At 39.7% G+C, this 16,962-nt stretch overlaps 1 pseudogene; it reads right to left on the bottom strand.

Moving 5' to 3' along the window:
- Positions 1–748: 748 nt before the first annotated feature.
- Positions 749–15,089, bottom strand: LOC120216814 (annotated as a pseudogene).
- Positions 15,090–16,962: the final 1,873 nt, after the last annotated feature.

Here is a 16,962-nt window from a genome sequence, read left to right on the forward strand (position 1 = left end):
CCACTTACGCAATGTAAAACTCTTTAGCTTTACACAGATTTAAGACGTTAAATGAGTGAAATAGATGACTGAGATTGACTTTTTTTAGTTAGGTTAGTAAACAATTGGTGTTGAACTGATAGACGTAAGAATTTATGTTAAGGAGTGCGAACTTAAGAAATTATATAAGAAATTTAGACTTTGCGAAATTATAAAATGTCAGGGGATGAGGAATTTAAAAATTTTAGAGGATGCGACTGCACCCCAACATAATATCCCACAAATATACATGAATTGTTTAGTCCTAAGATGCTCCAAGAGCTTCGACTTTAACTAAAAATAAACACATCAATGGAGTAATTGCTGATAATCTTGATGAGAATAAATTGAATAAGAAAAAAAAGAATACCTAAATCATTACACCACTTAACAAAGAACATTCATTGTGTAGAGAATGGATTGGAGAAGAAGAGACACTATCAAAACACAACTTACTTTCTGTTTCTTCTCTTCGTCGTTACTTCGGTGCATCAGGTTGTCTTTGTCGAGCAAATCCCGGCTGCATTAGTTACAGAAGAAAAGGCAAAGAAAACTCACATCAATGGAGTAATTGCTGATAATCTTGATGAGAATAAATTGAATAAGAAAAAAAAAAGAATACCTAAATCATTACACCACTTAACAAAGAACATTCATTGTGTAGAGAATGGATTGGAGAAGAAGAGACACTATCAAAACACAACTTACTTTCTGTTTCTTCTCTTCGTCGTTACTTTGGTGCATCAGGTTGTCTTTGTCGAGCAAATCCCGGCTGCATTAGTTACAGAAGAAAAGGCAAAGAAAACTCATGAATGAAATGCCGCACAAAATGAACCTACTCAAAACAAAAGAAAGGTTCAGAGCGAAAAAAATATTGTACCTGAGGTAGCATGGAGGGAGCTGCAATAGGTTCCGAAACGACATGGCTTCTAGTTTTTCTTCCATTGAGTGTAGTGACTGATGGACTGTTAGCTGTTGTTATATCCCAGAAGCTTCTTTTCTTGGCTGTGGGAACCAGTGATCGAAAATGATGACTTGGGCTCTTCAACTCCCCAGGGTTTGGTTCCTTGGGCCGCAAGCTAGCTCTCATGCCAACCTTCTTCACACATACTTCTGATGTTTTTTCCTTTGTTTCGAAAGCTTGCGAATGATATCATCTTTCTGCTTTAACTGTGTAGCATGCTCTTTCTTCATTCTCGCCATTTCGAGTTCCAATGCCTTCACAGTCAGCCTAAGCTCTTTAACTGCTTCTTCTGCTCCCCTCTTTCTGGATTCCGGTGTGAAACAGTTTCTGGTTAAGAAGGTGGACTTGGGTTTGCATTTCTCTTGTTGCTGGGCTGTGGATGGAGTTACGAGAGATGTAACCGAAGAAGGGGTTGGAGAAGCATATGCAGCCAAGGATTGTGCTTCAAGGGTTACCAACTTTTGCTGTTGGCATGTCAGTTGTACCCGCAGTTCACGATTTTCCTTCTGTAGTTCAAGCAGAAACTTTGCCTGATTCGTTTCGGTTTCAGGTACTTCAATTACCTCCTCGTTTGCTTCACATGCCTACGAAAGTTCAAGGAATACGGTGTTCAAAAACAGTGAAAGGTTCAACTCAGAAAACAAAAGTTCAAGGTCTAGCCATCAAAGGTGACTTCATTATAAGAAAATGAGCACAGATTAACTAACCTTGGTTCGGATTTCCTTTGCCCGATAAGCCCAGTGTAGGGTATTTTGTGTTTCACCAAACTAGAGATTGTTTGGACTGATATTAGCAATCATTACAGTGTTACAAGCTCCACTTAATGAGTCTTTCAAAATTTGAGTGAGTTTCGAGTTTCTGTAAGGTATGTGTTTCTTACCCTCAACAAGGGCATTGATGCAACTGCTCAGTCCAAGAAGTGATCGGTTAATGTTTGCACCCTCCAAGGATCTAAGTGTTCTCTGATCCGTTGCAAGAGCTCTTTCAGATCCAGCGAGATCTATGAGTGAAAGCTTTCCAACTCTATTGATGACATTCATTGAAGCATCTTTGACTCGATATTCAACCACAACCTACACGAAAAGCAACTCATATTTATAAGAGTATCATAAAATTAGAAGAACATAGCAAGTAATTATCCCCATATCATTACTGGTACCTGAAGAATTGCATGGGAGCGTGAAGACGTTTCATTGGCCCGAGTTGGTTCAGTGGTTCGGTTTTGGTTTCCTCTCTGAAGCAATGCCATCACCTGCCACAGCCAGGTAAAACTTTCCATTCAATCAATTGTCTAAACCTTCTAAAGTGTTGTAATTAATAAAAACCGGAAGCTTACTTCATCTGCGGAATAAGCCCGGTATTGTGTAATACCTGCTGCAACAATTCCCTGCATTATATTTGAGTAAACACTTTACTGAGGTGAAACCAAGGCATTTAAAGCAAAAGATATCAAACAATATATATCCTGAAGCAGAAATCAAACCTGTTTATCCTCTCTCAGGACAAGAGGTCTTCCAGGTGAGAGTAAATCCCGGACGGTTTCATTGTAGACCTCGAGATAAGAGAGATGAACTGAATAATTTCCATCAAAGCTCCTTTTCCTGATGTTTGTAAACACATCTTTTATTGCCAAGACCAACACACCTGGATTTTCCAAGGTTCCTAGCATTGTAGAAGTTTTCCCAGCTCCTGTGGCACCATAGCAGAACACCGAGCCATTTTGTCCCTGTAAAACTGCTTCTACAAGCTCTGCAGTCCTGAAAGTTGGAAATTGATTGGTTTTTTAACAAGTTAATTCATCAAAAAAGAACCTAAGAAACTCAGGTTCATTCGATTCAATGAATATTGAGACATAAGTTGGGTTGAAGTTTCAAGCAAAACTAGCAGGACCACTTTCCTACATCAAAATCCTATCTTCTCTATTGGTAAATTAACAAATGCAGAATCTAGACAAAAAAGGTATCATTTCTCTGCAACAAGCACATTTTGATAATGCCAAATTAAACCTCGGCAAAAGATGTATATGTTGTGGAATTCGGGTTAATTTCCACCAATAACAGATTCACCTTTGAAACTATTATCTAGGTGAATAGTGTGAAAACGATTGTACTAAAAATCACCCCAAGGTATATTCCCAGGAAAGAAGAGGGGTCACAATGGTCCCTCTTAAAACCCACTTTTCTTAGACAGAACTACCAAAACAACTAATTTTAATAGGAAAATAATTAACAACAACTATACCCAACAATATCTATTAAATAGACATAAAAGAGAACACCAAAATATTTCACTAATAGAGGAAATATTACAAAGAGAGAAAGAATATAAATAGCCTTTAATATAGAAGAAGGCTTATATTTGTGGGATGATTAACTAAGCATGAGGATGGCTTTATTTATAACAAAAGAATTTACTCTTCTCCTTATACACAACCAATGTGGGACTTTGCTAAAAACCAACAAATCTCCACCTTGGCAAATTCCACACACATCTCTAAAAAAACAATCTTTTAATTTGTAACAATATTGACCAAGTCTAAACAATGTTTAAACTTAACCGCAGTTACCACTTTTGTCAACATATCAGCAGGATTCTTAGTGGTCCGAATCTTCTGGATTATGACTCCACCTTCTTCTAGAATCTCTCGTACAAAGTGATATCGAACATCGATGTACTTCGTCCTTGCATGGTAAACCTGGTTCTTTGCTAAATGAATAGCACTCTGACAGTCACATTGCACTTTGATGTGCTTTTGTTCTATTCCCAATTCACCAAGCAACCCTTGAAGCCAAATTGCCTCCTTCACAGCCTCTGTAACTGCCATATACTCTACCTCTGTAGTAGACAAGGCCACTGTTGACTGTAAGGTGGACTTCCAACTGACTGGTGCCTTTGCAAATGTAAACACATAACCAGTAGTTGATCGACGCTTGTCCAAATCACCTGCATAGTCTGAATCACAATACCCAACTACACATTAACCGTCTTGTTTGTCCTACTGAAAGACCAAACCAACATCTACGGTGTTCAGAATATACCGTAGAATCCATTTCACAGCTTGCCAATGCTCTTTTCCAGGATCATGCATATACCTGCTCATAACCCCAACTGCCTGTGAAATATCGGGTCTCGTACACACCATTGCATATATCAAGCTACCAACAGCACTTGCATATGGAACCTTTGACATGTATTCCCGTTCTGCATCATTCTTAGGTGACATTGATGCACCGAGCTTGAAATGAGGAGCAAGAGGTGTACTAACTGGTTTTGACATCTCATTTATGCCAAAACGTTTTAGTATCTTCCTCAGATATTCTTTCTGAGACAAACAAAGCCTCCCCAATTTCTTATCCCTTGATATCTCCATGCCTAGAATCTTCTTCGCTTCACCAAGATCCTTCATCTCAAACTCTCTGTTCAATTGGGTCTTTAGTTTCGTAATTTCTGTCTGACTCCTGGAAGCTATCAACATATCATCAACATAAAGAAGAAGATATATATAGGATCCGTCTTCTAGCTCGCGTAAATACACACAATGATCATATTTGCTTCTTGTGTACTTCTGCCCTATCATAAACTTGTCAAATCGCTTGTACCACTGCCTTGGAGATTGCTTCAATCCGTACAAAGATTTTTCTAATTTGCACACTATCTCTTCTTTTTCAGAAACTTTGAATCCATCTGGCTGAGTCATGTAGATTTCCTCATCCAAGTCTCCATGTAAAAATGCAGTTTTTACATCCATCTGAGCTAGTTCCAAATCCAACTGTGCTACCAAAGGCAACAAAATTCTGATGGAGGAATGTTTTACAACTGGAGAAAATACTTCATTATAATCAACTCCCTCCGTTTGAGCGTAGCCTTTAGCCACCAATCTTGCTTTGTAGCGGATGTTATTCTTGTCAGGAAATCTATCTTTCTTTGCATATACCCACTTGCACTCAATTGCCTTCTTTCCCTTCGGAAGACTAGCTAGTTTCCATGTCTGATTCTTCTGAAGGGATTGCATTTCTTCATTCATGGCGATCCTCCACTTTTTATGTTCTGAACTTTAAACTGCTTCATTAAAAGTGGCAGGAACGTCATCAATTGCAATTGGTGATGCAAAAGAGACCATATCAGCATAGCAAGCAGGTTGTCTAATGGTCCTCTTTCCCTTTCTGAGTGCAATTGATTCATGTTGCTGTGGAGGTTCTTGGGTCTGAACCTCTTATTCATCTGACTCTTCTTCTACCATAGGAGAGTCAACATCAGTTTCTTTACTGGTTGGGACAATCTTGCTTCCTTCAAACTCCACCTGTTTGGGAGTTCCATCTGTCTGGTCTAATTTTTCTGAAGTCACCTTTCTCAACATGGTAGATTCATCAAAGGTAACATCCCTGCTGAAGATTATTTTCTTTGTTTCTGGACACCAAAGACGATAGCCTTTCATACCAGAGGTGATCCCCATAAAGATCGCCTTCTTTGCTCTTGGATCCAGCTTTGACTCCTTAACATGGTAGTATGCAGTGGAACCAAACACATGTAAGGAATCATAATCTGTAGCAGGTACTCCAAACCATTTCTCTAATGGTGTTTTACCACCAATAGCAATCGATGGTAAGTGGTTGACAAGGTGACAAGCATAAACCAAAGCCTCAGCCCAAAATTCTTTGCCTAACCCAGCATTAGATAACATACACCGAACCTTCTCCACTAATGTCCGGTTCATACGCTCTGCCACCCCATTCTGTTGTGGTGTACCTCTGACAGTGAAGTGCCTGACAATACCTTCCTCTTCACAGACTTTCAGAAATGGATCATTTTTGTACTCTCCACCATTGTCTGTACGGAGACGTTTGATATTTCTGCCTGTTTGAGTCTCCATCATCTTTTTTCATTTAAGGAAAAATCCTAGCACCTCATCCTTTTTCTTCATTGGATACACCCAAACTCTCCGGAAAAAATCATCAACAAAGGTGACATAATAGTGTGTTCCTCCCAATGAAGTTGTCTTGGAAGGCCCCCATACATCTGAATGAACATAATCCAAAATACCTTTAGTATCATGGATTGTTGTTTCAAATTTCACCCTCGTCTTCTTCCCTTTGATGCAATGCTCACAAAAAGCTAATTTGCAAGTCCGAGCACCCTTCAATAATCCTTGATCTATGAGTAATTTCAAGGATTTTTCACCAACATGCCCCAAGCGCATATACCATAACCTGGTTGCTTCTGACTCATGTTCATCAGTAGAAGCTGTCACTGCTGCTGTCCCAACAATTGTACTACCCAGAAAGTAATACACATTATTTCTTTTTCGGATTCCCTTTTCAAGGATTTTTCACCAACATGCCCCAAGCGCATATGCCATAACCTGGTTGCTTCTGACTCGTGTTCATCAGTAGAAGCTGTCACTGCTGCTGTCCCAACAATTGTACTACCCAGAAAGTAATACACATTGTTTCTTTTTCGGATTTCCTTAATTATCACCAGTGCACCAGAGATAATCCTCATAATCTCATCTTTTGCCCTCACTTCTAAACCTTTTGACTCTAAGGTTCCCACAGATATGAGATTTCTCATTAAATCTGGTACATAATGGACACCTGTTAAGGTTCTGATTGATCCATCCTGATTCCTCAAGCGAATTGAACCAATCCCAAGTGTATCAAGAGGGGAATTATTTACTGTGTAGACAATTCCACCTTTTAGTTCTTTAAAATCAAAGAACCGTTCTCTATTGGGGGTCATATGGTGGCTACAAGATGAATCTAACAGCCATGAACTGGAACAGCTGGTTGATGGCGTAGCAGCGAATACGAAATCTGAATCTGCATCATCATACTCGACCACATTTGATTCTGAGACAGCCTTCCCCCTTTTAGGTTTGCCTTTATTCTTTAGCCTGGGACATTCTTTCTTCCAGTGCCCTTTTTCTCGATAAAAGGCACATTCATCTTTGCTCAATCTGGACTTTGACTTCGATCTCCCTCTGCTTCCTTTATTCTGACTCTTCGAACGGCCTCTAACAACAAGAGCTTCTGCTTCGACACTTGTGTTTTCTTGTTTGTCTTTCTGACGCCAGACAGAATAGTGATTATCCTGTAGGCTAGCTCCGACAGACGATTCACAAGAGAAAATTCGCCCAAAAACCAGAGAAAAAAAAGTCTCTAGGGTTTAATAAAATATTATAAAATCAATAATTGTCAAAAGCAGTCCACAAGCCGGACTGTTATAGCTAAAAAAATCGTCTTTATTCGAATTTTGCCAAAAATAGCAAAAATCGTATTTATTCGAATTTTGCCAAAAATAGCAAAATCCCGAAAATCACTCTAAATTGAAATTCGAAATAAAATAAGCAATCTCCCAAAAATCCGGTCTAAATCGGATTTAAATTGACTTCCTAATTAACAATCGAAATATTACCATAAATAGTAAAAAATAACTAAATCTAGTGATTCGGAGGGGAAAACGGCAGAATTTGAGGTTGAAAAAAAGGCCACATGGAGCGTAGCTCAATGTGGAGAGCGTGCGCGTCGAAAAGAGCTTTCCGGATTGGGGTCTTATGCGCGATTCTGACACCTGTAGCCAAAGTTATGGCCAAAAGACTGAAACATACTCAAAACGACCCCAATAAGGAACATGTCACAATCAATTCCCGCCTTTGCGCTGATCTGCCAACTCATGGTATCTCAGCGCCATCAACGTGCAATCTGACAGCTCAGCATCATCTGTCTCAGATCCCCCTGCATCAGTCGCCGCGGGTTGGAAAGAACTCGTCCTCGAGTTCAGAGTAGTGTCATCAGGATCCACAAAACAATGACTCAGGTGCTTCACATTAAAGACATCAGAAGTCTTCAAGTGACTGGGAAGTCGCAACCTGTAAGCATTATCATTGATCTTCTGCACGACCTCACAAGGTCCAATCTTCCGATCCTTAAGCTTATTATACTCACCAACAGGAAAACGATCACGAGTTAATACAGCCCAAACAAATCACCAACATCAAAAAGTACCTGACGACGATGATTGTCGACCCGAGTCTTGTACTTGGTATTGCTCTCATGAATGGTCTGTTTCACCTGCTCATGGATACCCCGAAGATACTTTGCCATCTCATCTGCTTTAGGACTGAAACGTCCTATACGTGGAATAGGGGCTAAGTCCAACACCCCGGATGGGTTCTGACCATAGACAATCTCAAATGGGCTTAAACCTGTGGTTCTGTTTTTTGATCTGTTGTAGGCAAATTCTGCCTGAGGCAATGCCAAATCCCACTGCTTCGGCTTCGTTCCTGCCAAACACCTTAAAAGGTTTCCCAAACTTCGGTTCACCACCTCAGTCTGGCCATCCGTCTGGGGGTGGTAGGCGCTACTGAAATTCAACTGCGTTCCCAGTTTCCCCCACAGGCTCTTCCAGAAATGACTGATGAACTTAGTATCACGATCTGAAGTGATGGATCGAGGAACACCATGTAAACGCACAATCTCCTTGAAATAGAGATGGGCAATCCGGTCAGCATCCATAGTCTTTCTGCAAGCTACAAAATGAGCCATCTTGGAAAACCTGTCAACCACAACAAAGATAGAATCAGAGGCCCTTTGGGTGCGGGGTAAGCCTAGTACAAAATCCATGCTGACATCGAACCAAGGAGCTTCAGGAACAGGTAAGGGAGTGTACAATCCCGCATTGGTGAGAACTCCCTTAGATCGCTGGCACACATAACAACGGTCCACATAATGGGCCACATCACTAGTCAACTTGGGCCAATAAAATTCAGAAGAGATAAGGGCCAATGTCTTATCTCGGCCAAAGTGTCCCTCATTATGGAGTTCACTTATAATTTGCTGCCTCAATGAACAATCTGGAATGCACAATTGTAATCCACGAAACAGATACCCATTATGCAAAACAAAATCATGACGGTGACCCTCAGTTACCTCCTGAAATATCCTTCCAAAGGAAGGATCAGCTGCATACATATCTGTGAACGTCTCAAATCCTGCAACTTTAGTACTCATGGTGGTGAGAAGTAAGGTACGACGGCTCAGGGCATCTGCGACGCGGTTCAAACTCCCTGCTTGGTGCCTCAGCGTAAAAGTGAATTCTTGCAAGTATGCTACCCACTTGGCATGACGTCTACTCAGCTTGTGTTGGCCATTGATGTACTTCAAGGCCTCATGATCGGTAAACAGAATAAACTCCTTCTGTACTAGGTAGTGACGCCAATGCTTCAGGGACTGAACTATGGCATAGAACTCCAGATCATAAGTGGAATAATTTTTCTTTGATCCCGATAGCTTCTCACTGAAAAAAGCAACCGGACGACCTGCCTGACTCAGAACACCACCAATGCCAACGCCAGATGCATCACAATTTACCTCGAACACTTTGTCAAAATCTGGAAGTGCCAAAACTGGAGCCTCGGTCATCTTCTGCTTGACCAGTTGAAAACTGGCCTCTGCCTCCTCAGACCACTGGAAATCACGCCCCTTGAGGCACTCTGTGATAGGGGCGATCAGAGTACTGAAATTTCTAATGAATCGACGGTAAAAAGACGCCAAGCCATGGAAACTTCGGATGTCATGTAATGTTCTTGGTCTGGGCCACTCCAAGACTGCATCTATTTTTGACTGATCTGCATGAACACCATCAGTAGACACAACAAAACCAAGAAAAGTCACAGAAGTAGTGAAGAAAGAACACTTCTTTTGATTGACAAACAAGCACTCCGTTTTCAGCATCTCAAAAACAGCACGGAGGTGATCGAAGTGTGAAGTCCATGTCGGACTATAAACGAGGATATCATCGAAGTAAACTACAACAAATTTCCCCATAAAAGGCCGCAAGACCTGATGCATAAATCTCATGAATGTACTGGGCGCATTGGATAACCCAAAAGGCATGACCATCCACTCATACAACCCTTGTGGCGTTTTAAACGCCGTCTTCCACTCATCTCCAGGCCTTATTCTGATTTGGTGGTAGCCGCTCTTAAGGTCAATTTTTGAGAAGATCTTAGAACCAGATAGTTGATCCAACATATCATCTAGACGGGGAATTGGAAACCGGTACTTCACTGTAATTCTGTTGATCGCTCGGCTGTCAACACACATACGCCAAGAACCATCTTTCTTTGGCACTAACAGAGCAGGGACTGCACATGGGCTCATACTCTCTCGGATATAGCCCCTCTCCAACAACTCTTCCACCTGTCGCTGCAACTCTTCGGCCTCCTTGGGACTGAGGCGATATGCTGGTCGATTTGGCAAACTCGACCCAGGAACAAGGTCAATTTGATGCTGAATATCCCTCATAGGTGGTAGTCCAAGAGGAAGATCCTCTGGCATCAAGTTTGAGAATTCTGCTAGCAACCGCTGCACCTCTACTGGTAAATCTGTATCCACGTCTACTGCATTGTTCTCGCAAGGTAGCAAGGCATAGACCACGTCGCCATGCTCAATCTCATCTAAAAACCTGGACATAGAAAGCAGATTAGTATTATGGGTTACTGGGGTAGGAGTAAGTCCTTCCCGCCGGGGTGCCAACACAATCTTTTTTCCCTTGATGCTAAGGGAATATGTATTCTTCCGTCCATCATGAATGACACTGCGATCATACTGCCAAGGTCGACCCAACAATATGACACGCATCCATAGACACAACATCACACCAGGCATTATCAAAATATTTTCTACCAATTGAAAAAGACACCAGGCATCGCCTATCAACTGTTACCTCACTGTCTTTATTTAGCCATGACAACTTGTATGGCTTAGGATGACGGTCCGTCTTCAACTGCAATTTCTGGACAACCTCCTCGGACACTACATTCTCACAACTGCCGCTGTCAATGATCATTTTGCAGACTTTATCTGCAACTGTGCAAGTCGTGTGGAAAATATTGGTTCTCAACCAATCGTCCCCTGAATCGCCCTTGGGGGTAAGTAGACTCTTGCGAACGACCAGAGTCTCATGACCATCTCCATACAGCACATCATCAGTCTCATCATCGTCATACACGGGTTCGCCAATCTCCTCATTCTCGTCTTCCACGTTTTCCTCAATCAACAAATTTTTGCCCTTTTGACTAGCAGGCTTCCTGCAATCAGTCGCCCTATGCCCTTGTTCACCACAACGAAAACATCTAATAGTAGGGTTAGAATTACCCTGCGGTGGCTGCTGAGCAGGACGGGACTCTTGAGGGCGAACTGGTCGACTGTTGTGATCGCTCCTGATCACTGGTCTCCTGTTTTGCTGTTTTTCAACAGCAAGTGCACGCTGGTATGCTTCCGAAACACTCCACAATGAATGAAGGTTGAGGACATCTTGCAAGGGCTGGCGTAAACCCCCCAAATATCGCGCCACCATCTGCTCCTCCGTCTCAGATAAATCGTTCCGGGCGACCAATTGGTAAAACTCCTCCGTGTAATCATCGACTGATCGCGCGCCCTGCCTCAACGCATGAAGTCGCTGAAATAAGGTTTGCGTGTAGCCGAAGGGAAGGAAGTGGCCCTTCATCTTCTTTTTCATCTTCTCCCAATCAGTGATCTTGGCTTTGCCCTGTCTTTCTCGTGAACGTCGTAACTGTTCCCACCACGCAGATGCTCTGCCCTTGAGTTTGATGGCGATCAGTTTCACTTTCACACGATCGGGGACTTCCTTATATTCAAAAATACGCTCCACTTCATTAATCCAATCCACGAATCCCTCGGCCTGTAATGTACCAGAAAACTCAGGGAGATCGACCCGAAAACCGAGGTCTCCATGACGCTCCTCCCGACCACGGTGCTCCCGGAATCCTGCGCCCCGGAATCCTGCGCGATTGTGATATGGGTTTTCGAAAGTGGAATTTGTATCGTGATCAGAGGCCTCACGATCCTCTAAATCCTGCGCCGCTAGGCGCTGGGTTAATTCTGCGACTTGCCTCTGCAAATCCGCAATCATCACATCCTGAACGCTGCGATCACGGCGTTGGGCTTCCTCATTCGGAACCTGCTCACGACGACCACGACCACGACCTCCAGCCATTGAAACTGGTGAAATTTCCCAAGAAGATGTTGAAGCTCTGACACCAACTGACGCCAGACAGAATAGTGATTATCCTGTAGGCTAGCTCCGACAGACGATTCACAAGAGAAATTCGCCCAAAACCAGAGAAAAAAAAGTCTCTAGGGTTTAATAAAATATTATAAAATCAATAATTGTCAAAAGCAGTCCACAAGCCGGACTGTTATAGCTAAAAAAATCGTCTTTATTCGAATTTTGCCAAAAATAGCAAAAATCGTATTTATTCGAATTTTGCCAAAAATAGCAAAATCCCGAAAATCACTCTAAATTGAAATTCGAAATAAAATAAGCAATCTCCCAAAAATCCGGTCTAAATCGGATTTAAATTGACTTCCTAATTAACAATCGAAATATTACCATAAATAGTAAAAAATAACTAAATCTAGTGATTCGGAGGGGAAAACGGCAGAATTTGAGGTTGAAAAAAAGGCCACATGGAGCGTAGCTCATGTGGAGAGCGTGCGCGTCGAAAAGAGCTTTCCGGATTGGGGTCTTATGCGCGATTCTGACACCTGTAGCCAAAGTTATGGCCAAAAGACTGAAACATACTCAAAACGACCCCAATAAGGAACATGTCACAATCAATTCCCGCCTTTGCGCTGATCTGCCAACTCATGGTATCTCAGCGCCATCAACGTGCAATCTGACAGCTCAGCATCATCTGTCTCAGATCCCCCTGCATCACTTTCTTTCTCAATTCATAACTATACAAGGCAGCAGTTACTTCACTGAGAGACACATCAACCTTCCTATGAAGTATAGTAGTTCAGCTTCGACACTTGTGTTTTCTTGTTTGTCTTTCTTTCTCAATTCATAACTATACAAGGCAGCAGTTACTTCACTGAGAGACACATCAACCTTCCCATGAAGTAGAGTAGTTCAAGATACTCAAACTCATCAGGAAGTGATCCCATCAATATCAGAGCCAGATCTTCGTCTTCAAAAGTCACGTCCATATTCATCAGATCAGTCATCAGCTGATTAAAGCTAGTAATGTGATCATTCATAGTGTACCTGGTACATAGTTGAAGCGGAACAATCTCTTTTTCATGTAGAGTTTGTTCTGACCGCTTTTCTTTAAAAATTTCTCCTCCAGTGCCTTCCACAATTTTCTTGCAGAAGTTTCCTTAGAAAATGCATACTTCTGCTCTCTAGAAAGACACGGTCGAATAGTACCACATGTCATTCTATTGATCCTCTTTCATTCTTTCTCATCAACATCATCTGGTTTCTCTCCTTCAATAGCAATGTCTAGACCCTGTTGAAATGAGGCATCTAGAACCTCACTTTGCCACATGCCGAAATGACCGGTGCCATCAAAAATCTCCACTGCAAATCTAACATTTGTCATAGTATTTCTTGCCAAAATTGAAGATGAAGGAGCGTCTGCCATTTCTGCTACAAATTCTATTTAATAGCTGTTAATGCGGAATGTCAATTATCCCAAGGAAATTTTTTCTGATGTGGAAGATCAGCCTAAGCCGCAACCACAGAGCATACTAAAATAAACCAAGAGCGCTGATACCAATTAATGTGGAATTCGGGTTAATTTCCACCAATAACAGATTCACCTTCGAAACTATTATCTAGGTGACTAGTGTGAAAATGATTGTACTAAAAATCACCCCAAGGTATATTCCCAGGAAAGAGGAGGGGTCACAATGGTCCCTCTTAAAACACACTTTCCTTAGACAGAACTACCAAGACAAGTAATTATAATAGGGTAATAATTAACAACAACTATATCCGACAATAGCTATTAAATAGGCATAAAAGAGAACACCAAAATATTTCACTATTAGAGGAAATATTACAAAAAGATAAAGAATAAAAATAGCCTTTAATATAGAAGAATGCTTATATATGTGGGATGATTAACTAAGGAGGAGGATGATTTTATTTATAATAAAAGAATTTCCCCTCCTCCTTATACACAACCAATGTGGGACTTTGCCAAAATCCAACAGTATAAACTATTAATTGAAACAGTAGTTTCAATCGGGAAACTCCATATAAAACTTAGATAATTCCCTTTCTAAATAGATGAAAATTTTCCTAGCTTCCAAACAGTTAAAAAGATGAAAAAGAAAAAGAAGCCAATGAAACAATGTAAACGGTGAAAACTGACTGCACATCATATCAAAATGGATTAATGCTAATAAACTTACGTGGTTGAATAAACTTCATGTTGAATAGCAGAATCTGGGAATGAAGCATCAAAACTGAAATGTCTTCCTCTAAGCCTCTTCAGTCTAAGATAATCATTTTCATTAGCAAACTCAGTCAAGTAAACATCTTTCTTATTAACAATCTTCACACAACATCTCGAACCACCTTCCTTCTCCTTCTTAGCCATAGGCCTAAGCCTTACAAACACATGAATCCTACTCTCATTTCCACCAATTCTCCCATTTTTTCACTGTTGCCATTGCTCTCCATTTTCTCTAATTCTTGAACATTCTTAGCCCCAACATTGAAGGCTTACTCGCCACCGCCATCGGTTTCGCCATCTCCATACTTGTAGTGGCCGTTGCCTTTCTTGCAAAAGACGAAAACCCAAGAATCTTATCAGTACCAATCAAAAGATTCTCCTTTGCATCATCCGGCGGTGGTTGAGGCAACACAAAAGTTCTAGTCACTGTAGGATTTGCCATCTTGGGCAATGTTGGCACGGTGTTTTCCGTCATAACATTGTTAAATTTGAGATCTTTTTGCTCTTTCTCGTCTTTCCTCTCTCGTGTTTTGCAAAAAGTGAGAAGATCAGCAGTTGTGTGAGATGTAAAACGCTTCTCTAGATGATCGGGTTTTAAAGATGATGATGGGTTATTGTTTCTCAGAATTGCAGAAGCTTTCTTTTGTTGCTCGTATAAAAGAGTTAAAGCTCTCATTTTTTTCCTTCAATCCATGGTGTGGATTCCTGGGTGTAAAATTGTTAGTAACATTGTTCATCTGGGTCTCTTCTTTTTCTTCATTTGATCTTCTGCTTATGTTTCTTTGCCGCTCTTCTTGGCTGTTGATCTGAAGCCTAGTAGATACCGGCATTGTTTGATTTTCTCACAATCCAAACATACCCAAAGATGGTGTTTTTCTTCAAAGACAGACTCAATCGAACAAAACTGCTGAAAACACAAGAATGTAAGAAATTATTTTTCCTGGAAAATGACTGGGTTGGGTTTAGAGAATAAAAAGCTTAATGACCCCTTACTAAAACAGGAAGATCTTGAAAGAGAGGGAAAAGATATATCAACAGTTCATCTTAAAGATTGGAACATTTCTCCTTTTGATACTGAAAAATCCCTCCTATTAAAACTAGATTTGAGCTCACTCAATTTTCATTTTTTTTTTAAATTATTCCAATTTGATTGATTTAGAATTATTTATCTAATACGAACCAAATGATCTCGGTTATTAAAAAATTATTATTATTTTTTGAAGTCTCATATTTGAACATGCGTATTTAGAGGTACGAGTGTTTATTATCAAATGACATAGAATCTTTAAACAAATATTACTTTGTATTTATCTTACAACAACAACAACAACAAAACCTAATTCTCATATGTATGGGGTAAGAGGGAGATAGGGTAGTAGCCTGCCCCCAACGTCAGGTTGAGAATAATTTGTATTTATCTTAGATTTATATAAAAAAAGCATTGGAGTTTGAATTAATCTCAGATTTATAAAATAAAAAAGGCGTTGGAGTTTGAATTAATTTTTTTAATGCTACATTGCCCATTAAAATATACATTTAAAATAATTAAAAAAAATCAATTAAATTTATAAATTACACAAATATAATTTTAAAATAGGTGGATTTAATATTGTCTCGAGTAAAGACCATATAACTTATAAATATATGTATTGTTGTATCCAGCTATAGATTGAGGGGACAGGTGATATAGTTATCCTTGAAAATTTAAAATTAATATTTATTTTAAATTTTTTATATTTTTTTATTAAAAATTTATTTTTACCTCTTATAATTTTAGAAGGTTGACTCTTCTAAAATAAGTATAATTATTAATTGGTAAAAGCTCAAACGTAAATACAACATCTCAAGCGGAGTGAACACTTTAGAACAATTTGAAAATGTGAACGGCCAACGCCTCGTTTAGCGGTCGGAAATTCTGTCAGAGGGGACAAACGGTTAGAGTTTTTTATAAAAAAAAAGGTAGGTCCCACTTTAGCATATCCCAACGGTTAGATCTATAATAATTATATTCTATTATTTAATTCTAATTTTTTTTAAATAACCTCAATATTTCAAAAGTATACTAATTTAATCCTTTTTTAACTTTTTTTTAAATTCTCCCCTTCCCGCTTGCCAAACCTTTGCAACTTTTTGACTTAATTTTATCCTAACAAAAAAGGAAAAAATACTCTAAACCCATTGTCGGACCGGTTTTTAATTTTCTTTTAGTGAACAATACCCAACTTTAAATGAAAAATAAAATGATTTAAAGTCATCATTGATTTTTTTGTTAATTAGATCGATTACCTAAAAATATTAATTTTAAGAAAAATTGTTTAAGAGACAAAATCAATCTTTATGTAACCAGAAATTTATTTAAAAAATGTTCAATAGTAGTTTACGTGTAGGAAGTGTGAGTATCCCTACAGTGCCCGATATTTGAACCTATAGATTATAGGTTGTCTAAATAAAGTAATTTCAAATATTCAAACATAAATTTAAGATGATCCTTTCATTTATACAAATAATTTAAAAACTGAGCGAATAATTTATAAAACACTCGAGTCAATCAAAAAGGGTTCAATTCACTCGATCGTATTTTTAAAGAGGATGCCATTTCACTTCAAATATCAAGGGGAATTGACATATTCCGTTAAATTTCGATGTAAAACAACATTGTCTTCATTCTCTGTAAAACCAAAATTGAATGCATAATTAATGAATACAACATAAA

This window comes from Hibiscus syriacus, unplaced genomic scaffold (assembly GCF_006381635.1).
Source record: "Hibiscus syriacus cultivar Baekdansim isolate YM2019G1 unplaced genomic scaffold, ASM638163v2 tig00110171_pilon, whole genome shotgun sequence".
NCBI lineage: Eukaryota > Viridiplantae > Streptophyta > Magnoliopsida > Malvales > Malvaceae > Hibiscus > Hibiscus syriacus.